General features: G+C 49.8%; 9 pseudogenes; all 9 read left to right on the forward strand.

The window, feature by feature from the left end:
• The first annotated feature begins 440 nt into the window (after positions 1 to 440).
• Positions 441 to 560, forward strand: LOC130333146 (5S ribosomal RNA; annotated as a pseudogene).
• A 1,087-nt stretch (positions 561 to 1,647) lies between these two features.
• Positions 1,648 to 1,767, forward strand: LOC130333116 (5S ribosomal RNA; annotated as a pseudogene).
• Positions 1,768 to 5,437: 3,670 nt separating this feature from the next.
• LOC130333130 (5S ribosomal RNA) lies at positions 5,438 to 5,557 on the forward strand (annotated as a pseudogene).
• Positions 5,558 to 6,636: 1,079 nt separating this feature from the next.
• Positions 6,637 to 6,756, forward strand: LOC130333167 (5S ribosomal RNA; annotated as a pseudogene).
• Positions 6,757 to 7,229: 473 nt separating this feature from the next.
• Positions 7,230 to 7,349, forward strand: LOC130333148 (5S ribosomal RNA; annotated as a pseudogene).
• A 1,478-nt stretch (positions 7,350 to 8,827) lies between these two features.
• On the forward strand, positions 8,828 to 8,947 carry LOC130333193 (5S ribosomal RNA; annotated as a pseudogene).
• A 2,444-nt stretch (positions 8,948 to 11,391) lies between these two features.
• On the forward strand, positions 11,392 to 11,511 carry LOC130333112 (5S ribosomal RNA; annotated as a pseudogene).
• Positions 11,512 to 12,192: 681 nt separating this feature from the next.
• On the forward strand, positions 12,193 to 12,312 carry LOC130333131 (5S ribosomal RNA; annotated as a pseudogene).
• Positions 12,313 to 23,776: 11,464 nt separating this feature from the next.
• Positions 23,777 to 23,896, forward strand: LOC130333155 (5S ribosomal RNA; annotated as a pseudogene).
• The last annotated feature ends 93 nt before the right edge of the window (positions 23,897 to 23,989 follow it).

Consider the following 23,989-nt stretch of genomic DNA (forward strand, 5'->3'; position numbering starts at 1 on the left):
GGATTTATTGATGCTTAAATCCACAGTATACAGTGTGTGAAGCCGTCTACGGCTATCCTAAGCTGAATGTGCCTGTTCTTGTCAGATCGCAGACTGCTGACGGCAAGTACGGGCATGGGAGACTGGCTGGCAATCCAAGGTGCTATTGACATTTTGCTCTGTTGCCGCCTTCCTCTCCGATTAAAAAAAATATTTATTGATGCTTAAATCCACAGTATACAAGGCGTGAAGATGTCAACGGCCATCCTAAGCTGAACGCGCCTGCTCTCGTCAGATCGCAGATTGCTACGCAGCTTAGGGCCCAGTAAGTACCGGCATGGGAGACTGGCTGGGAATCCCGGGTGCAGTTGACGTTTTGCTCTGTTGCCGCCTTCCGTTCTGTTCAGATTCCGAAAAGGATTTATTGATGCTTAAATGCACAGTATAAAAAGCATTAAGCTGTCAATGGCCATCCTAAGCTGAACGCGCCTGCTCTCGTCAGATCGCAGACTGCTACCCAGCTTAGGGCCCGGTAAGTATTGGCATGGGAGACTGGCTGGGAATCCCGGGTGCCGTTGACATTTTGCTCTATTGCTGCCTTCAGCTCCGATTCCGAAAATAATTTATTGATACTTAAATCCACAATATACAAGGCATGAAGATGTCAACGGCCATCCTAAGCTGAATGCGCCTGCTCTCGTCAGATCGCAGACTGCTACCCAGCTTAGGGCCTGGTAAGTACCAGCATGGGAGACTGGCTGGGATTCCCGGGTGCAGTTGACATTTTAATCTGTTGCCGCCTTCCGCTCCGATTCGGAAAAGGATTTATTGATGCTTAAATGCACAGTATAAAGGGGGTGAAGCTGTCAACGGCCATCCTAAGCTGAATGCGCCTGCTCTCGTCAGATTGCAGACTGCTACCCAGCTTAGGGCCCGGTAAGTACCAGCATGGGAGACTGGCTGGGAATCTCAGGTGTTGTTGACATTTTGCTCTGTAGCTCTGTAGACATTTTGCTCCGATTCCGAAAAGGATTTATTGATGCTTAAATCCACAATATATAGGGTGTGAAGCCGTCTACGGCTATCCTAAGCTGAATGCGCCTGTTCTTGTCAGATCGCAGACTGCTGCCCGGCAAGTACGGGCATGGGAGACTGGCTGGCAATCCAAGGTGCTATTTTTATTTTGCTCTGTTGCCGCCTTCCTCTCCGATTAAAAAAAAATATTTATTGATGCTTAAATCCACAGTATACAAGGTGTGAAGCTGTCGACGGCCATCCTAAGCTGAACGCGCCTGCTCTCGTCAGATCGCAGACTGGTACAGATCTTAGGGCCCGGTAAGTACCGGCATGGGACACTGGCTGGGAATCCCGGCTGCCGTTGACATTTTGCTCTGTTGCCGCCTTCCGTTCCGATTCCGAAAAGGATTTATTGATGCTTAAATGCACAGTATACAAAGTGTGAAGCTGTCAACGGCCATCCTAAGCTGAACGCGCCTGCTCTCGTCAGATCGCAGACTGCTACCCAGCTTAGGGCCTGGTAAGTACCAGCATGGGAGACTGGCTGGGAACCCCGGGTGCAGTTCACATTTTAATCTGTTGCCGCCTTCCGCTCCGATTCGGAAAAGGATTTATTGATGCTTAAATGCACAGTATAAAGGGCGTGAAGCTGTCAACGGCCATCCTAAGCTGAACGCGCCTGCTCTCGTCAGATCGCAGACTGCTACCCAGCTTAGGGCCCGGTAAGTACCAGCATGGGAGACTGGCTGGGAATCTCAGGTGTTGTTGACATTTTGCTCTGTAGCTCTGTAGACATTTTGCTCCGATTTCGAAAAGGATTTATTGATGCTTAAATCCACAGTATACAAGGTGTGAAGCCGTCTACGGCTATCCTAAGCTGAATGCGCCTGTTCTTGTCAGATCGCAGACTGCTGCCCGGCAAGTACGGGCATGGGAGACTGGCTGGCAATCCAAGGTGCTATTGACATTTTGCTCTGTTGCCGCCTTCCTCTCCGATTAAACAAAATATTTATTGATGCTTAAATCCACAGTATACAAGACGTGAAGATGTCAACGGCCATCCTAAGCTGAACGCGCCTGCTCTCGTCAGATCGCAGACTGCTACGCAGCTTAGGGCCCAGTAAGTACCGGCATGGGAGACTGGCTGGGAATCCCGGGTGCAGTTGACATTTTGCTCTGTTGCCGCCTTCCGTTCCGATTCCGAAAAGGATTTATTGATGCTTAAATGCACAGTATAAAAAGCATGAAGCTGTCAATGGCCATCCTATGCTGAACGCGCCTGCTCTCGTCAGATCGCAGACTGGTACAGATCTTGGGGCCCGGTAAGTACCAGCATGGGAGACTGACTGGGAATCCCAGGTGTCGTTGACATTTTGCTCTGTTGCCGCCTTCTGCTCCGATTCCGAAAAGGATTTATTGATGCTTAAATCCACAGTATACAGGGTGTGAAGATGTCTACGGCCATCCTAAGCTGAATGTGCCTGTTCTCGTCAGATCGCAAACTGCTACCCAGCTTTGGGCCTGGTAAGTACCAGCATGGGAGACTGGCTGGGAATCCCGTGTGCAGTTGACATTTTGCTCTGCTTCTACTCCGATTCCGAAAATTATTTATTGATGCATAAATCCACAGTATACAAAGTGTGAAGCTGTCAATGGCCATCCTAAGCTGAACGCGCCTGCTCTCGTCAGATCGCAGACTGCTACCCAGCTTAGGGCCTGGTAAGTACCAGCATGGGAGACTGGCTGGAATCCCGGGTGCAGTTGACATTTTAATCTGTTGCCGCCTTCCGCTCCGATTCGGAAAAGGATTTATTGATGCTTAAATCCACAATATACAGGGTGTGAAGCTGTCAACGGCCATCCTAAGCTCAACGTGTCTGCCCTCCTCAGATCGCAGACTGCTGCCCGGCAGATACCGGCATGGGAGACTGGCTGGCAATCCAAGGTGCCATTGACATTTTGCTATGTTGCCGCCTTCCTCTCCGATTAATAAAAATATTTATTGATGCTTAAATCCACAATATACAAGGCGTGAAGATGTCAACGGCCATCCTAAGCTGAACGTGCCTGCTCTCGTCAGATCGCAGACTGCTTCCCAGCTTAGGGCCCAGTAAGTACCGGCATGGGAGACTGGCTGGGAATCCCGGGTGCAGTTGACATTTTGCTCTGTTGCCGCCTTCCGTTCCGATTCCGAAAAGGATTTATTGATGCTTAAATGCACAGTATAAAAAGCATGAAGCTGTCAATGGCCATCCTAAGCTGAACGCGCCTGCTCTCGTCAGATCGCAGACTGCTACCCAGCTTAGGGCCCAGTAAGTAACGGCATGGGAGACTGGCTGGGAATCCCGAGTGCAGTTGACATTTTGCTCTGTTGCCGCCTTCCGTTCCGATTCCGAAAAGGATTTATTGATGCTTAAATGCACAGTATAAAAATCTTGAAGCTGTCAATGGCCATCCTAAGCTGAACACGCCAGCTCTTGTCAGATCGCAGACTGCTACCCAGCTTAGGGCCCGATAAGTACTGGCATGGGAGACTGGATGGGAATCCCGGTTGCCGTTGACATTTTGCTCTATTGCTGCCTTCCGCTCCGATTCCGAAAAGAATTTATTGATGCTTAAATTCACAGTATACAAGGTGTGAATCTGTCGACGGCCATCCTAAGCTTAACGCGCCTGCTCTCGTTAGATCGCAGACTGGTACAGATCTTAGGGCCCAGTAAGTACCGGCATGGGACACTGGCTGGGAATCCCGGCTGCCGTTGACATTTTGCTCTGTTGCCGCCTTCGTTCCGATTCCGAAAATGATTTATTGATGCTTAAATACATAATATACAAAGTGTGAAGCTGTCAACGGCCATCCTAAGCTGAACGCGCCTGCTCTCGTCAGATCACAGACTGCTACCCAGCTTAGGGCCTGGTAAGTACCAGCATGGAAGACTGGCTGGGAATCCCAAGTGTCGTTGACATTTTGCTCTGTTGCCGCCTTCCGCTCCGATTCCGAAAAGGATTTATTGATGCTTAAATCCACAGTAAACAGGGTGTGAAGATGTCTACGGCCATCCTAAGCTGAATGCGCCTGTTCTCGTCAGATCGCAGACTGCTACCCAGCTTCGGGCCTCGTAAGTACCAGCTTGGGAGACTGGCTGGGAATCCCGTGTGCAGTTTACATTTTGCTCTGTTTCTGTTCCGATTCCGAAAATTATTTATTGATTCTTATATCCACAGTATACAAAGTGTGAAGCTGTCAACCACCATCCTAAGCTGAATGCGCCTGCTCTCGTCAGAACGCAGACTGCTACCCAGCTTAGGGCCTGGTAAGTACCAGCATGGGAGACTGGCTGGGAATCCCGGGTGCAGTTGACATTTTAATCTGTTGCCGCCTTCCGCTCCGATTCGGAAAATGATTTATTGATGCTTTAATCCACAATATACAGGGTGTGAAGCTGTCAACGGCCATCCTAAGCCTGAACGTGCCTGCTCTCCTCAGATCGCAGACCGCGGCATGGGAGACTGGCTGGCAATCCAAGGTGCCATTGACATTTTGCTCTGTTGCCGCCTTCCTCTCCGATTAATAAAAATATTTATTGATGCTTAAATCCACAATATACAACGCGTAAAGATGTCAACGGCCATCCTAAGCTGAACGCGCCTGCTCTCATTAGATCGCAGACTGCTACCCAGCTTAGGGCTTGGTAAGTACCAGCATGGGAGACTGGCTGGGAATCCCGTGTGCAGTTGACATTTTGCTCTGTTGCCGCCTTCTGTTCCGATTCCGAAAATGATTTATTGATGCTTAAATGCAGAGTATAAAAAGCTTGAAGCTGTCAATGGCCATCCTAAGCTGAACGCGCCTGCTCTCGTCAGATCGCAGACTGCTACCCAGCTTAGGGCCCTGTAAGTACTGGCATGTGAGACTGGCTGGGAATCCCGGTTGCCGTTGACATCTTGCTCTATTGCTGCCTTCCGCTCCGATTCCGAAAAGAATTTATTGATGCTTAAATCCACAGTATACAAGGTGTGAAGCTGTCGACGGCCATCCTAAGCTTAACGCGCCTGCTCTCGTCAGATCGCAGACTGGTACAGATCTTAGGGCAAGGTAAGTACCGGCATGGGACACTGGCTGGGAATCCCGACTGTCGTTGACATTTTGCTCTGTTGCCGCCTTCCGTTCCGGTTCCGGTTCCGATTCCGAAAAGGATTTATTGATGCTTAAATGCACAGTATACAAAGTGTGAAGCTGTCAACGGCCATCCTAAGCTGAACGCGCCTGCTCTCATCAGATCGCAGACTGCTACCAAGCTTAGGGCCTGGTAAGTACCAGCATGGGAGACTGGCTGGGAATCCCGGGTGCAGATGACATTTTAATCTGTCGCCGCTTTCCACTCCGATTCGGAAAAGGATTTATTGATGCTTAAATGCACAGTATAAAGGGAGTGAAGCTGTCAACGGCCATCCTAAGCTGAACGCACCTGCTCTTGTCAGATCGCAGACTGCTACCCAGCTTAGGGCCCGGTAAGTACCAGCATGGGAGACTGGCTGGGAATCCCAGGTGTTGTTGACATTTTGCTCTGTAGCCGCCTTCCGCTCCGATTCCGAAAAGGATTTATTGATGCTTAAATCCACAGTATACAAGGTGTGAAGCTGTCGACGGCCATCCTAAGCTTAACACGCCTGCTCTCGTCAGATCGCAGACTGGTACAGATCTTAGGGCCCGGTAAGTACCGGCATGGGACACTGGCTGGGAATCCCGTCTGCCGTTGACATTTTGCTCTGTTGCCGCCTTCCATTCCGATTCCGAAAAGGATTTATTGATGCTTAAATGCACAGTATAAAGGTCGAGAAGCTGTCAACGGCCATCCTAAGCTGAACGCGCCTGCTCTCGTCAGATCGCAGACTGCTACCCAGTTTACGGCCCGGTAAGTACCAGCATGGGAGACTGGCTGGGAATCCCAGGTGTCGTTGACATTTTGCTCTGTTGCCGCCTTCTGCTCCGATTCCGAAAAGGATTTATTTATGCTTAAATCCACAGTATACAGAGTTTGAAGCGGTCTACGGCCATCCTAAGCTGAATGCGCCTGTTCTCGTCAGATCGCAGACTGCTACCCAGCTTCGGGCCTGGTAAATACCAGCATGGGAGACTGGCTGGGAATCCCGGGTGCAGTTGACATTTTACTCTGTTTCTGCTCCGATTCGGAAAAGGATTTATTGATGCTTAAATGCACAGTATAAAGTGCGTAAAGCTGTCATCGGCCATCCTAAGCTGAACGCGCCTGCTCTCATCAGATCGCAGACTGCTACCCAGCTTAGGGCCCGGTAAGTACCAGCATGGGAGACTGGCTGGGAATCTAAGGTGTTGTTGACATTTTGCTCTGTAGCTCTGTAGACATTTTGCTCCGATTTCGAAAAGGATTTATTGATGCTTAAATCCACAGTATACAGGGTGTGAAGCCGTCTACGGCTATCCTAAGCTAAATGCGCCTGTTCTTGTCAGATCGCAGACTGCTGCCCGGCAAGTACAGGCATGGGAGACTGGCTGGCAATCCAAGGTGCTATTGACATTTTGCTCTGTTGCCGCCTTCCTCTCCGATTAAAAAAAATATTTATTGATGCTTAAATCCACAGTATACAAGGCGTGAAGATGTCAACGGCCATCCTAAGCTGAACGCGCCTGCTCTCGTCAGATCGCAGACTGCTACCCAGCTTAGGGCCCGGTAAGTACCAGCATGGTAGACTGGCTGGGAATCCCAGGTGTTGTTGACATTTTGCTCTGTAGCCACCTTCCGCTCCGATTCCGAAAAGGATTTATTGATGCTTAAATCCACAGTATACAGTGTGTGAAGCCGTCTACGGCTATCCTAAGTTGAATGTGCCTGTTCTTGTCAGATCGCAGACTGCTGACGGCAAGTACGGGCATGGGAGACTGGCTGGCAATCCAAGGTGCTATTGACATTTTGCTCTGTTGCCGCCTTCCTCTCCGATTAAAAAAAATATTTATTGATGCTTAAATCCACAGTATACAAGGCGTGAAGATGTCAACGGCCATCCTAAGCTGAACGCGCCTGCTCTCGTCAGATCACAGATTGCCACGCAGCTTAGGGCCCAGTAAGTACCGGCATGGGAGACTGGCTGGGAATCCCGGGTGCAGTTGACGTTTTGCTCTGTTGCCGCCTTCCGTTCCGATTCCGAAAAGGATTTATTGATGCTTAAATGCACAGTATAAAAAGCGTTAAGCTGTCAATGGCCATCCTAAGCTGAACGCGCCTGCTCTCGTCAGATCGCAGACTGCTACCCAGCTTAGGGCCCGGTAAGTATTGGCATGGGAGACTGGCTGGGAATCCCGGGTGCCGTTGACATTTTGCTCTATTGCTGCCTTCAGCTCCGATCCCGAAAATAATTTATTGATGCTTAAATCCACAGTATACAAGGTATGAAGCTGTCGACGGCCATCCTAAGCTGAACGCGCCTGCTCTCGTCAGATCGCAGACTGCTACGCAGCTTAGGGCCCAGTAAGTACCGGCATGGGACACTGGCTGGGAATCCCGGCTGCCGTTGACATTTTGCTCTGTTGCCGCCTTCCGTTCCGATTCCGAAAAGGATTTATTGATGCTTAAATCCACAGTATACAGGCTGTGAAGAGGTCTACGGCCATCCAAAGCTGAATGCGCCTGTTCTCGTCAGATCGCAGACTGCTACCCAGCTTCGGGCCTGGTAAGTACCAGCATGGGAGACTGGCTGGGAATCCCGGGTGCAGGTGACATTTTGCTCTGTTTCTGTTCAGATTCCGAAAATTATTTATTGATGCTTAAATCCACAGTATACAAAGTGTGAAGCTGTCAACGGCCATCCTAAGCTGAACGCGCTTGCTCACGTCAGATCGCAGACTGCTACCCAGCTTAGGGCCTGGTAAGTACCAGCATGGGAGACTGGCTGGGAATCCCGGGTGCAGTTGACATTTTAATCTGTTGCCGCCTTCCGCTCCGATTCGGAAAAGGATTTATTGATGCTTAAATCCACAATATACATGGTGTAAAGCTGTCAACGGCCATCCTAAGCCTGAACGTGCCTGCTCTCCTCAGATCGCAGACTGCTGCCTGGCAGATACCGGCATGGTAGACTGGCTGGCAATCCAAGGTGCCATTTACATTTTGCTCTGTTGCCGCCTTCCGCTCCGATTAATAAAAATATTTATTGATGCTTAAATCCACAATATACAAGGTGTAAAGATGTCAACGGCCATCCTAAGCTGAACGCGCCTGCTCTCGTCAGAGTGCAGACTGCTACCCAACTTAGGGCCCAGTAAGTACCGGCATTTGAGACTGGCTGGGAATCCCAAGTGCAGTTGACATTTTGCTCTGTTGCCGCCTTCTGTTCCGATTCCGAAAAGGATTTATTGATGCTTAAATGCACAGTATAAAAAGCATGAAGCTGTCAATGGCCATCCTAAGCTGAACATGCCTGCTCTCGTCAGATCGCAGACTGCTACCCAGCTTAGGGCCTGGTAAGTACTGGCATGGGAGGCTGTCTGGGAATCCCGGTTGCCGTTGACATCTTGCTCTATTGCTGACTTCCGCTCCGATTCCGAAAATAATTTATTGATGCTTAAATCCACAGTATACAAGGTGTGAAGCTGTCGACGGCCATCCTAAGCTTAACGCGCCTGCTCTCGTCAGATCGCAGACTGGTACAGATCTTAGGGCCCGGTAAGTACCGGCATGGGACACTGGATGGGAATGCCGGCTGCCGTTGACATTTTGCTCTGTTGCCGCCTTCCGTTCCGATTCCGAAAAGGATTTATTGATGCTTAAATGCACAGTATACAAAGTGTGAAGCTGTCAACGGCCATCCTAAGCTGAACGCGCCTGCTCTCGTCAGATCGCAGACTGCTACCCAGCTTAGGGCCCGGTAAGTACCAGCATGGGAGACTGGCTGGGAATCCCAGGTGTCGTTGACATTTTGCTCTGTTGCCGACTTCCGCTACGATTCCGAAAAGGATTTATTGATGCTTAAATCCACAGTATATAGGGTGTGAAGATGTCAACGGCCATCCTAAGCCTGAACGTGCCTGCTCTCCTCAGATCGCAGACTGCTGCCCGGCAGTTACCGGCATGGGAGACTGGCTGGGAATCCCGGGTGCATTTGACCTTTTGCTCTGTTGCCGCCTTCCGTTCCGATTCCGAAAAGGATTTATTGATGCTTAAATGCACAGTATAAAAAGCATAAAGCTGTCAATGGCCATCCTAAGCTGAACGTGCCTGCTCTCGTCAGATCGCAGACTGCTACCCAGCTTAGGGCCCGGTATGTAACAGCATTGGAGACTGGCTGGGAATCTCAGGAGTTGTTGAAATTTTGCTCTGTAGCTCTGTAGACATTTTGCTCCGATTTCGAAAAGGATTTATTGATGCTTAAATCCACAGTATACAGGGTGTGAAGCCATCTACGACTATCCTAAGCTGAATGCGCCTGTTCTTGTCAGATCGCAGACTGCTGCCCGGCAAGTACGGGCATGGGAGAATGGCTGGCAATCCAAGGTGCTATTGATATTTTGCTCTGTTGCCGCCTTCCTCTCCGATTAAAAAAAATATTTATTGATGCTTAAATGCACAGTATAAATTGCATGAAGCTGTCAATGGCCATCCTAAGCTGAACGCGCCTGCTCTCGTCAGATCGCAGACTGGTACAGATCTTGGGGCCCGGTAAGTACCGGCATGGGACACTGGCTGGGAATCCTGGCTGCCGTTGACATTTTGCTCTGTTGCCGCCTTCCGTTCCGATTCCGAAAAGGATTAATTGATGCTTAAATGCACAGTATAAAGGGCAAGAAGCTGTCAACGGCCATCCTAAGCTGAATGCGCCTGCTATCGTCAGATCGCAGACTGCTACCCAGCTTAGGGCCCGGTAAGTACCAGCATGGGAGACTGGCTTGGAATCTCAGGTGTTGTTGACATTTTGCTCTGTAGCTCTGTAGACATTTTCCTCTGTTGCCGCCTTTCGTTCCGATTCCAAAAAGGATTTATTGATGCTTAAATGCACAGTATAAAGGACGAGAAGCTGTCAACGGCCGTCCTAAGGTGAACGCGCCTGCTCTCGTCAGATCGCAGACTGCTACCCAGCTTAGGGCCCGGTAAGTACCAGCATGAGAGACTGGCTGGGAATCCCAGGTGTCGTAGACATTTTGCTTTGTTGCCGCCTTCCGCTCCGATTCCGAAAAGGATTTATTGATGCTTAAATCCACAGTATATAGGGTGTGAAGATGTCTACGGCCATCCTGAGCTGAATGCGCCTGTTCTTGTCAGATCGCAGACTGCTACCCAGCTTCAGGCCTGGTAAGTACCAGCATGGGAGACTGGCTGGGAATCCCGAGTACAGTTGACATTTTGCTCTGTTTCTGCTCCGATTCCGAAAATTATTTGTTGATGCTTAAATCCACAGTATACAAAGCGTGAAGCTGTCAACGGCCATCCTAAGCTGAACGCGCCTGCTCTCGTCAGATCGCAGACTGCTACCCAGCTTAGGGCCTGGTAAGTACCAGCATGGGAGACTGGCCGTGAATCCCGGGTGCAGTTGACATTTTAATCTGTTGCCGCCTTCCGCTCCGATTCGGAAAAGGATTTATTGATGCTTAAATCCACAATATACAGGGTGTGAAGCTGTCAACGGCCATCCTAAGCCTGAACTTGCCTGCTCTCCTCAGATCGCAGACTGCTGCCCGGCAGATACCGGCATGGGAGACTGGCTGGCAATCCAAGGTGCCATTGACATTTTGCTCTGTTGCCGCCTTCTTCTCCGATTAATAAAAATATTTATTGATGCTTAAATCCACAATATACAAGGCATAAAGATGTCAACAGCCATCCTAAGCTGAATGCGCCTGCTCTCGTCAGATCGCAGACTGCTACCCAGCTTAGGGCCCAGTAAGTAACGACATGGGAGACTGGCTGGGAATCCCGGGTGCAGTTGACATTTTGCTCTGTTGCCGCCTTCCGCTCCGATTCGGAAAATGATTTATTGATGCTTAAATGCACAGTATAAAGGCTGTGAAGCTGTCAACTGCCGTCCTAAGCTGAACGCGCCTGCTCTCGTCAGATCGCAGACTGCTACCCAGCTTAGGGCCTGGTAAGTACCAGCATGGGAGACTGGCTGGGAATCCCAGGTGTTGTTGACATTTTGCTCTGTAGCTGCCTTCCGCTCCGATCCCGAAAAGGATTTATTGATGCTTAAATCCACAGTATACAGGGTGTGAAGCCGTCTATGGCTATCCTAAGCTGAATGTGCCTGTTCTTGTCAGATCGCAGACTGCTGCCCGGCTATTGACATTTTGCTCTGTTGCCGCCTTCCTCTCTGAATCCGAAAAGGATTTATTGATGCTTAAATGCACAGTATAAAAAGCATGAAGCTGTCAATGGCCATCCTAAGCTGAACGCGCCTGCTCTCGTCAGATCGCAGACTGCTACCCAGCTTAGGGCCCGGTAAGTACTGGCGTGGGAGACTGCCTGGGAATCCCGGGTGCCGTTGACATTTTGCTCTATTGCTGCCTTCCGCTCCGATTCCGAAAATAATTTATTGATGCTTAAATCCACAGTATACAAGGTGTGAAGCTGTCGACGGCCATCCTAAGCTTAACGCGCCTGCTCTCGTCAGATCGCAGACTGGTACAGATCTTAGGGCCCGGTAAGTACCGGCATGGGAGACTGGCTGGGAATCCCGGCTGCTGTTGACATTTTGCTATTTTGCCGCCTTCCGTTCCGATTCCGAAAAGGATTTATTGATGCTTAAATGCACAGTATAAAGGGCGAAAAGCTGTCAACGGCCATCCTAAGCTGAACGCGCCTGCTCTCGTCAGATCGCAGACTGCTACCCAGTTTACGGCCCGGTAAGTACCAGCATGGGAGACTGGCTGGGAATCCCAGGTGTCGTTGACATTTTGCTCTGTTGCCGCCTTACGCTCCGATTCCGAAAAGGATTTATTGATGCTTAAATCCACAGTATATAGGGTGTGAAGATGTCTACGGCCATCCTGAGCTGAATGCACCTGTTCTTGTCAGATCACAGACTGCTACCCTGCTTCGGGCCCAGTAGGTACCAGCATGGGAAACTGGCTGGGAATCCCAAGTGCAGTTGACATTTTGCTCTGTTTCTGCTCCGATTCCGAAAATTATTTATTGATGCTTAAATCCACAGTATACAAAGTGTGAAGCTGTCAACGGCCATCCTAAGCTGAACGCGCCTGCTCTCGTCAGATCGCAGACTGCTACCCAGCTTAGGGCCTGGTAAGTACCAGCATGGGAGACTGGCTGGGAATCCCGGGTGCAGTTGACATTTTAATCTGTTGCCGCCTTCCGCTCCGATTCGGAAAAGGATTTATTGATGCTTAAATCCACAATATACAGGGTGTGAAGCTGTCAACGGCCATCCTAAGCCTGAACGTGCCTGCTCTCCTCAGATCGCAGACTGCTGCCCGGCAGATACCGGCATGGGAGACTGGCAGGCAATCCAAGGTGCCATTGACATTTTGCTCTGTTGCCGCCTTCTTCTCCGATTAATAAAAATATTTATTGATGCTTAAATCCACAATATACAAGGCGTAAAGATGTCAACAGCCATCCTAAGCTGAACGCGCCTGCTCTCGTCAGATCGCAGACTGCTACCCAGATTAGGGCCCAGTAAGTACCGACATGGGAGACTGGCTGGGAATCCCGGGTGCAGTTGACATTTTGCTCTGTTTCTGCTCCGATTCCGAAAATTATTTATTGATGCTTAAATCCACAGTATACAAAGTGTGAAGCTGTCAACGGCCATCCTAAGCTTAACACGCCTGCTCTCGTCAGATCGCAGACTGCTACCCAGCTTAGGGCCTGGTAAGTACCAGCATGGGAGACTGGCTGGGAATCCCGGCTGCAGTTGATATTTTACTCTGTTTCTGCTCCGATTCCGAAAATTATTTATTGATGCTTAAATCCACAGTATACAAAGTGTGAAGCTGTCAACGGCCATTCTAAGCTGAACGCGCCTGCTCTCGTCAGATCGCAGACTGCTACCCAGCTTAGGGCCTGGTAAGTACCAGCATGGGAGACAGGCTGGGAATCCCGGGTGCAGTTGACATTTTAATCTGTTGCCGCCTTCCGCTCCGATTCGGAAAAGGATTTATTGATTCTTAAATCCACAATATACAGCGTGTGAAGCTGTCAATGGCCATCCTAAGCCTGAACGTGCCTGCTCTCCTCAGATCGCAGACTGCTGCCCGGCAGATACAGGCATGGGAGACTGGCTGGCAATCCAAGGTGCCATTGACATTTTGCTCTGTTGCCGCCTTCCTCTCCGATTAATAAAAATATTTATTGATGCTTAAATCAACAATATACAAGGCGTGAAGATGTCAATGGCCATCCTAAGCTGAACGCGCCTGCTCTCGTCAGATCGCAGACTGCTACCCAGCTTAGGGCCCAGTAAGTACCGGCATGGGAGACTGGCTGGGAATCCCGGGTGCAGTTGACATTTTGCTCTGTTGCCGCCTTCCGTTCCGATTCCGAAAAGGATTTATTGATGCTTAAATGCACAGTATAAAAAGCATGAAGCTTTCAATGGCCATCCTAAGCTGAACGCGCCTGCTCTTGTCAGATCACAGACTGCTACCCAGCTTAGGGCCCGGTAAGTACTGGCATGGGAGGCTGGCTGGGAATCCCGGTTGCCGTTGACATTTTGCTCTATTGCTCCGATTCCGAAAAGAATTTATTGATGCTTAAATCCACAGTATACAAGGTGTGAAGCTGTCGACGGCCATCCTAAGCTTAAAGCGCCTGCTCTCGTCAGATCGCAGACTGGTACAGATCTTAGGGCCCGGTAAGTACCGGCATGGGACACTGGCTGGGAATCCCGGCTGCCGTTGACATTTTGCTCTGTTGCCGCCTTCCGTTCCGATTCCGAAAAGGATTTATTGATGCTTAAATGCACAGTATAAAGGGCATGAAGCTGTCAACAGCCATCCTAAGCTGAACGCGCCTGCTCTAGTCAGATCGTAGACTGCTACCCAGCTTAGGGCCCCGTAAGTACCAGCATGGGAGACTGGCTGGGAATCTTAGGTGTTGTTGACATTTTGCTCTGTAGCTCTGTAGACATTTGCTCCGATTCCGAAAAGGATTTATTGATGCTTAAATCCACAGTATACAGGGTGTGAAGCCGTCTACAGCTATCCTAAGCTGAATGCGCCTGTTCTTGTCAGATCGCAGACTGCTGCCCGGCAAGTACGGGCATGGGAGACTGGCTGGCAATCCAAGGTGCTATTGACATTTTGCTCTGTTGCCGCCTTCCTCTCCGATTAAAAAAATATTTATTGATGCTTAAATCCACAATATACAGGGCATGAAGATGTCAACGGCCATCCTAAGCTGAACGCGCCTGCTCTCGTCAGATCGCAGACTGCTACCCAGCTTAGAACCCGGTAAGTACTGGCATGGGAGACTGGCTGGAAATCCCGGGTGCCGTTGACATTTTGCTCTATTGCTGCCTTCCGCTCCGATTCCGAAAATAATTTATTGATGCTTAAATCCACAGTATACAAGGTGTGAAGCTGTCGACGGCCATCCTAAGCTTAACGCGCCTGCTCTCGTCAGATCGCAGACTGGTACAGATCTTAGGGCCCGGTAAGTACCGGCATGGGACACTGGCTAGGAATGCCCGGCTGCCGTTGACATTTTGCTCTGTTGCCGCCTTCCGTTCCGATTCCGAAAAGGATTTATTGATGCTTAAATGCACAGTATAAAGGGCAAGAAGCTGTCAACGGCCATCCTTAGCTGAACGTGCCTGCTCTCGTCAGATCGCAGACTGCTACCCAGCTTAGGGCCCGGTAAGTAAAAGCATGGGAGACTGGCTGGGAATCCCAGGTGTAGTTGACATTTTGCTCTGTTGCCGCCTTCCGTTCCGATTCCGAAAAGGATTTATTGATGCTTAAATCCACAGTATACAGGGTGTGAAGATGTCTACGGCCATCCTAAGCTGAATGCGCCTGTTCTCGTCAGATGGCAGACTGCTACCCAGCTTCGGGCCTGGAAAGTACCAGCATGGGAGACTGGCTGGGAATCCCGAGTACAGTTGACATTTTGCTCTGTTTCTGCTCCGATTCCGAAAATTATTTATTGATGCTTAAATCCACAGTATACAAAGTGTGAAGCCGTCAACGGCCATCCTAAGCTGAACGCGCCTGCTCTCGTCAGATCGCAGACTGCTAGGGCCTGGTAAGTACCAGCATGGGAGACTGGCCGTGAATCCCGGGTGCAGTTGACATTTTAATCTGTTGCCGCCTTCCGCTCCGATTCGGAAAAGGATTTATTGATGCTGAAATCCACAATATACAGGGTGTGAAGCTGTCAACGGCCATCCTAAGCCTGAACGTGCCTGCTCTCCTCAGATCGCAGACTGCTGCCCGGCAGATACCGGCATGGGAGACTGGCTGGCAATCCAAGGTGCCATTGACATTTTTTTCTGTTGCCGCCTTCTTCTCCGATTAATAAAAATATTTATTGATGCTTAAATCCACAATGTACAAGGCATAAAGATGTCAACAGCCATCCTAAGCTGAACGCGCCTGCTCTCGTCAGATCGCAGACTGCTACCCAGCTTAGGGCCCAGTAATTACCGACATGGGAGACTGGCTGGGAATCCCGGGTGCAGTTGACATTTAGCTCTGTTGCCGCCTTCCGCTCCGATTCGGAAAATGATTTATTGATGCTTAAATGCACAGTATAAAGGCTGTGAAGCTGTCAACGGCCATCCTAAGCTGAACGCGCCTGCTCTTGTAAGATCGCAGACTGCTACCCAACTTAGGGCCCGGTAAGTACTGGCATGGGAGACTGGCTGGGAATCCCGGGTGCCGTTGACAATTTGCTCTATTGCTGCCTTCCGATCCGATTCCGAAAATAATTTATTGATGCTTAAATGCACAGTATAAAAAGCATGAAGCTGTCAATGGCCATCCTAAGCTGAACGCGCCTTCTCTCGTCAGATCGCAGACTGCTACCCAGCTTAGGGCCCGGTAAGTACTGGCATGGGAGACTGGCTGGGAATCCCGGTTGACATTTTGCTCTATTGCTGCCTTCCGCTCCGATTACGAAAATAATTTATTGATGCTTAAATCCACAGTATACAAGGTGTGAAGCTGTCGACGGCCATCCTAAGCTTAACGCGCCTGCTTTCGTCAGATCGCAGACTGGTACAGATCTTAGGGCCTGGTAAGTACCGGCATGGGACACTGGCTGGGAATCCCGTCTGCCGTTGACATTTTGCTCTGTTGCCACCTTCCGTTCCGATTCCGAAAAGGATTTATTGATGCTTAAATGCACAGTATACAAAGTGTGAAGCTGTCAACGGCCATCCTAAGCTGAACGCGCCTGCTCTCGTCAGATTGCAGACTGCTACCCAGCTTAGGGCCTGGTAAATACCAGCATGGGAGACTGGCTGGGAATCCCGGGTGCAGTTGCCATTTTAATCTGTTGCCGCCTTCCGCTCCGATTCGGAAAAGGATTTATTGATGCTTAAATGCACAGTATAAAAAGCATGAAGCTGTCAATGGCCATCCTAAGCTGAACGCGCCTGCTCTCTTCAGATCGCAGACTGCTACGCAGCTTAGGGCCCAGTAAGTACCGGCATGGGAGACTGGCTGGGAATCCCGGGTGCAGTTGAAGTTTCGCTCTGTTGCCGCCTTCCGTTCCGATTCCGAAAAGGATTTATTGATGCTTAAATGCACAGTATAAAAAGCATGAAGCTGTCAATGGCCATCCTAAGCTGAACGCGCCTGCTCTCGTCAGATCGCAGACTGGTACAGATCTTGGGGTCCGGTAAGTATTGGCATGGGACACTGGCTGGGAATCCTTGCTGCCGTTGACATTTTGCTCTGTTGCCGCCTTCCTTTCCGGTTCTGGTTCCGATTCCGAAAAGGATTTATTGATGCTTAAATGCACAGTATAAAGGGCGAGAAGCTGTCAACGGCCATCCTAAGCTGAACGTGCCTGCTCTCGTCAGATCGCAGACTGCTACCCAGCTTAGGGCCCGGTAAGTACCAGCATGGGAGACTGGCTGGGAATCTCAGGTGTTGTTGACATTTTGCTCTGTAGCGTTGTAGACATTTTGCTCCGATTCCGAAAAGGATTTATTGATGCTTAAATCCACAATATACAGGGTGTGAAGCCGTCTACGGCTATCCTAAGCTGAATGCGCCTGTTCTTGTCAGATCGCAGACTGCTACCTGGCAAGTACGGGCATGGGAGACTGGCTGGCAATCCAAGGTGCTATTGACATTTTGCTCTGTTGCCGCCTTCCTCTCCGATTAAAAAAAATATTTATTGATGCTTAAATCCACAGTATACAAGGCATGAAGATGCCAACGGCCATCCTAAGCTTAACGCGCCTCCTCTCGTCAGATCGCAGACTGCTGCCCGGCAGATACCGGCATGGGAGACTGGCTGGCAATCCAAGGTGCCATTGACATTTTGCTCTGTTGCCGCCTTCTTCTCCGATTAATAAAAATATTTATTGATGCTTAAATCCACAATGTACAAGGCATAAAGATGTCAACAGCCATCCTAAGCTGAACGCGCCTGCTCTCGTCAGATCGCAGACTGCTACCCAGCTTAGGGCCCAGTAATTACCGACATGGGAGACTGGCCGTGAATCCCGGGTGCAGTTGACATTTTAATCTGTTGCCGCCTTCCGCTCTGATTCGGAAAAGGATTTATTGATGCTTAAATCCACAATATACAGGGTGTGAAGCTGTCAACGGCCATCCTAAGCCTGAACGTGCCTGCTCTCCTCAGATCGCAGACTGCTGCCCGGCAGATACCGGCATGGGAGACTGGCTGGCAATCCAAGGTGCCATTGACATTTTGCTCTGTTGCCGCCTTCTTCTCCGATTAATAAAAATATTTATTGATGCTTAAATCCACAATGTACAAGGCATAAAGATGTCAACAGCCATCCTAAGCTGAACGCGCCTGCTCTCGTCAGATCGCAGACTGCTACCCAGCTTAGGGCCCAGTAATTACCGACATGGGAGACTGGCTGGGAATCCCGGGTGCAGTTGACATTTAGCTCTGTTGCCGCCTTCCGCTCCGATTCGGAAAATGATTTATTGATGCTTAAATGCACAGTATAAAGGCTATGAAGCTGTCAACGGCCATCCTAAGCTGAACGCGCCTGCTCTTGTAAGATCGCAGACTGCTACCCAACTTAGGGCCCGGTAAGTACTGGAATGGGAGACTGGCTGGGAATCCAGGGTGCCGTTGACAATTTGCTCTATTGCTGCCTTCCGCTCCGATTCCGAAAATAATTTATTGATGCTTAAATGCACAGTATAAAAAGCATGAAGCTGTCAATGGCCATCCTAAGCTGAACGCGCCTTCTCTCGTCAGATCGCAGACTGCTACCCAGCTTAGGGCCCGGTAAGTACTGGCATGGGAGACTGGCTGGGAATCCCGGTTGACATTTTGCTCTATTGCTGCCTTCCGCTCCGATTACGAAAATAATTTATTGATGCTTAAATCCACAGTATACAAGGTGTGAAGCTGTCGACGGCCATCCTAAGCTTAACGCGCCTGCTTTCGTCAGATCGCAGACTGGTACAGATCTTAGGGCCTGGTAAGTACCGGCATGGGACACTGGCTGGGAATCCCGTCTGCCGTTGACATTTTGCTCTGTTGCCACCTTCCGTTCCGATTCCGAAAAGGATTTATTGATGCTTAAATGCACAGTATACAAAGTGTGAAGCTGTCAACGGCCATCCTAAGCTGAACGCGCCTGCTCTCGTCAGATCGCAGACTGCTACCCAGCTTAGGGCCTGGTAAATACCAGCATGGGAGACTGGCTGGGAATCCCGGGTGCAGTTGACATTTTAATCTGTTGCCGCCTTCCGCTCCGATTCGGAAAAGGATTTATTGATGCTTAAATGCACAGTATAAAAAGCATGAAGCTGTCAATGGCCATCCTAAGCTGAACGCGCCTGCTCTCGTCAGATCGCAGACTGCTACGCAGCTTAGGGCCCAGTAAGTACCGGCATGGGAGACTGGCTGGGAATCCCGGGTGCAGTTGAAGTTTTGCTCTGTTGCCGCCTTCCGTTCCGATTCCGAAAAGGATTTATTGATGCTTAAATGCACAGTATAAAAAGCATGAAGCTGTCAATGGCCATCCTAAGCTGAACGCGCCTGCTCTCGTCAGATCGCAGACTGGTACAGATCTTGGGGCCCGGTAAGTATTGGCATGGGACACTGGCTGGGAATCCTTGCTGCCGTTGACATTTTGCTCTGTTGCCGCCTTCCTTTCCGGTTCCGGTTCCGATTCCGAAAAGGATTTATTGATGCTTAAATGCACAGTATAAAGGGCGAGAAGCTGTCAACAGCCATCCTAAGCTGAACGTGCCTGCTCTCGTCAGATCGCAGACTGCTACCCAGCTTAGGGCCCGGTAAGTACCAGCATGGGAGACTGGCTGGGAATCTCAGGTGTTGTTGACATTTTGCTCTGTAGCGTTGTAGACATTTTGCTCCGATTCCGAAAAGGATTTATTGATGCTTAAATCCACAATATACAGGGTGTGAAGCCGTCTACGGCTATCCTAAGCTGAATGCGCCTGTTCTTGTCAGATCGCAGACTGCTACCTGGCAAGTACGGGCATGGGAGACTGGCTGGCAATCCAAGGTGCTATTGACATTTTGCTCTGTTGCCGCCTTCCTCTCCGATTAAAAAAAATATTTATTGATGCTTAAATCCACAGTATACAAGGCATGAAGATGCCAACGGCCATCCTAAGCTTAACGCGCCTCCTCTCGTCAGATCGCAGACTGCTACCCAGCTTGGGGCCCGGTAAGTACTGGCATGGGAGACTGGCTGGGAATCCCGGGTGCCGTTGACATTTTGCTCTATTGCTGCCTTCCGCTCCGATTCCGAAAAGAATTTATTGATGCTTAAATCCACAGTATACAAGGTGTGAAGCTGTCGACGGCCATCCTAAGTTTAACGCGCCTGCTCTCGTCAGATCGCAGACTGGTACAGATCTTACGGCCCGGTAAGTATCGGCATGGGACACTGGCTGGGAATCCCGGCTGCCGTTGACATTTTGCTCTGTTGCCGCCTTCCGTTCCGATTCCGAAAAGGATTTATTGATGCTTAAATGCACAGTATAAAGGGCAAGAAGCTGTCAACGGCCATCCTAAGCTGAACGCGCCTGCTCTCGTCAGATCGTAGACTGATACCCAGCTTAGGGCCCGGTAAGTACCAGCATGGGAGACTAGCTTGGAATCCCAAGTGTCATTGACATTTTGCTCTGTTGCCACCTTCCGCTCCGATTCCGAAAAGGATTTATTGATGCTTAAATCCACAGTATACAGGGTGTGAAGAGGTCTACGGCCATCCAAAGCTGAATGCGCCTGTTCTCGTCAGATCGCAGACTGCTACCCAGCTTTGGGCCTGGTAAGTACCAGCATGGGAGACTGGCTGGGAATCCCGGGTGCAGTTGACATTTTGCTCTGTTTCTGTTCAGATTCCGAAAATTATTTATTGATGCTTAAATCCACAGTATACAAAGTGTGAAGCTGTCAACGGCCATCCTAAGCTGAACGCGCTTGCTCACGTCAGATCGCAGACTGCTACCCAGCTTAGGGCCCCGTAAGTACCAGCATGGGAGACTGGCTGGGAATCCCGGGTGCAGTTGCCATTTTAATCTGTTGCCGCCTTCCGCTCCGATTCGGAAAAGGATTTATTGATGCTTAAATCCACAATATACATGGTGTAAAGCTGTCAACGGCCATCCTAAGCCTGAACGTGCCTGCTCTCCTCAGATCGCAAACTGCTGCCTGGCAGATACCGGCATGGTAGACTGGCTGGCAATCCAAGGTGCCATTTACATTTTGCTCTGTTGCCGCCTTCCGCTCCGATTAATAAAAATATTTATTGATGCTTAAATCCACAATATACAAGGTGTAAAGATGTCAACGGCCATCCTAAGCTGAACGCGCCTGCTCTCGTCAGAGCGCAGACTGCTACCCAACTTAGGGCCCAGTAAGTACCGGCATTTGAGACTGGCTGGGAATCCCAAGTGCAGTTGACATTTTGCTCTGTTGCCGCCTTCTGTTCCGATTCCGAAAAGGATTTATTGATGCTTAAATGCACAGTATAAAAAGCATGAAGCTGTCAATGGCCATCCTAAGCTGAACATGCCTGCTCTCGTCAGATCGCAGACTGCTACCCAGCTTAGGGCCTGGTAAATACTGGCATGGGAGGCTGTCTGGGAATCCCGGTTGCCGTTGACATCTTGCTCTATTGCTGACTTTTGCTCCGATTCCGAAAATAATTTATTGATGCTTAAATCCACAGTATACAAGGTGTGAAGCTGTCGACGGCCATCCTAAGCTTAACGCGCCTGCTCTCGTCAGATCGCAGACTGGTACAGATCTTAGGGTCCGGTAAGTACCGGCATGGGACACTGGATGGGAATGCCGGCTGCCGTTGACATTTTGCTCTGTTGCCGCCTTCCGTTCCGATTCTGAAAAGGATTTATTGATGCTTAAATGCACAGTATACAAAGTGTGAAGCTGTCAACGGCCATCCTAAGCTGAACGCGCCTGCTCTCGTCAGATCGCAGACTGCTACCCAGCTTAGGGCCCGGTAAGAACCAGCATGGGAGACTGGCTGGGAATCCCAGGTGTCATTGACATTTTGCTCTGTTGCCGACTTCCGCTACGATTCCGAAAAGGATTTATTGATGCTTAAATCCACAGTATATAGGGTGTGAAGATGTCAACGGCCATCCTAAGCCTGAACGTGCCTGCTCTCCTCAGATCGCAGACTGCTGCCCGGCAGTTACCGGCATGGGAGACTGGCTGGGAATCCCGGGTGCATTTGACCTTTTGCTCTGTTGCCGCCTTCCGTTCCGATTCCGAAAAGGATTTATTGATGCTTAAATGCACAGTATAAAAAGCATGAAGCTGTCAATGGCCATCCTAAGCTATACGCGCCTGCTCTCGTCAGATCGCAGACTGCTACCCAGCTTAGGGCCCGGTATGTAACAGCATTGGAGACTGGCTGGGAATCTCAGGAGTTGTTGAAATTTTGCTCTGTAGCTCTGTAGACATTTTGCTCCGATTTCGAAAAGGATTTATTGATGCTTAAATCCACAGTATACAGGGTGTGAAGCCATCTACGACTATCCTAAGCTGAATGCGCCTGTTCTTGTCAGATCGCAGACTGCTGCCCGGCAAGTACGGGCATGGGAGACTGGCTGGCAATCCAAGGTGCTATTGATATTTTGCTCTGTTGCCGCCTTCCTCTCCGATTAAAAAAAATATTTATTGATGCTTAAATGCACAGTATAAATTGCATGAAGCTGTCAATGGCCATCCTAAGCTGAACGCGCCTGCTCTCGTCAGATCGCAGACTGGTACAGATCTTGGGGCCCGGTAAGTACCGGCATGGGACACTGGCTGGGAATCCTGGCTGCCGTTGACATTTTGCTCTGTTGCCGCCTTCCGTTCCGATTCCGAAAAGGATTAATTGATGCTTAAATGCACAGTATAAAGGGCGAGAAGCTGTCAACGGCCATCCTAAGCTGAATGCGCCTGCTATCGTCAGATCGCAGACTGCTACCCAGCTTAGGGCCCGGTAAGTACCAGCATGGGAGACTGGCTTGGAATCTCAGGTGTTGTTGACATTTTGCTCTGTAGCTCTGTAGACATTTTCCTCTGTTGCCGCCTTTCGTTCCGATTCCAAAAAGGATTTATTGATGCTTAAATGCACAGTATAAAGGGCGAGAAGCTGTCAACGGCCATCCTAAGGTGAACGCGCCTGCTCTCGTCACATCGCAGACTGCTACCCAGCTTAGGGCCCGGTAAGTACCAGCATGAGAGACTGGCTGGGAATCCCAGGTGTCGTAGACATTTTGCTTTGTTGCCGCCTTCCGCTCCGATTCCGAAAAGGATTTATTGATGCTTAAATCCACAGTATATAGGGTGTGAAGATGTCTACGGCCATCCTGAGCTGAATGCGCCTGTTCTTGTCAGATCGCAGACTGCTACCCAGCTTCAGGCCTGGTAAGTACCAGCATGGGAGACTGGCTGGGAATCCCGAGTACAGTTGACATTTTGCTCTGTTTCTGCTCCGATTCCGAAAATTATTTGTTGATGCTTAAATCCACAGTATACAAAGTGTGAAGCTGTCAACGGCCATCCTAAGCTGAACGCGCCTGCTCTCGTCAGATCGCAGACTGCTACCCAGCTTAGGGCCTGGTAAGTACCAGCATGGGAGACTGGCCGTGAATCCCGGGTGCAGTTGACATTTTAATCTGTTGCCGCCTTCCGCTCCGATTCGGAAAAGGATTTATTGATGCTTAAATCCACAATATACAGAGTGTGAAGCTGTCAACGGCCATCCTAAGCCTGAACTTGCCTGCTCTCCTCAGATCGCAGACTGCTGCCCGGCAGATACCGGCATGGGAGACTGGCTGGCAATCCAAGGTGCCATTGACATTTTGCTCTGTTGCCGCCTTCTTCTCCGATTAATAAAAATATTTATTGATGCTTAAATCCACAATATACAAGGCATAAAGATGTCAACAGCCATCCTAAGCTGAATGCGCCTGCTCTCGTCAGATCGCAGACTGCTACCCAGCTTAGGGCCCAGTAAGTAACGACATGGGAGACTGGCTGGGAATCCCGGGTGCAGTTGACATTTTGCTCTGTTGCCGCCTTCCGCTCCGATTCGGAAAATGATTTATTGATGCTTAAATGCACAGTATAAAGGCTGTGAAGCTGTCAACTGCCATCCTAAGCTGAACGCGCCTGCTCTCGTCAGATCGCAGACTGCTACCCAGCTTAGGGCCTGGTAAGTACCAGCATGGGAGACTGGCTGGGAATCCCAGGTGTTGTTGACATTTTGCTCTGTAGCCGCCTTCCGCTCCGATTCCGATAAGGATTTATTGATGCTTAAATCCACAGTATACAGGGTGTGAAGCCGTCTATGGCTA

The sequence above is a fragment of the Hyla sarda genome, unplaced genomic scaffold (assembly GCF_029499605.1).
Source record: "Hyla sarda isolate aHylSar1 unplaced genomic scaffold, aHylSar1.hap1 scaffold_401, whole genome shotgun sequence".
Classification (NCBI taxonomy): domain Eukaryota; kingdom Metazoa; phylum Chordata; class Amphibia; order Anura; family Hylidae; genus Hyla; species Hyla sarda.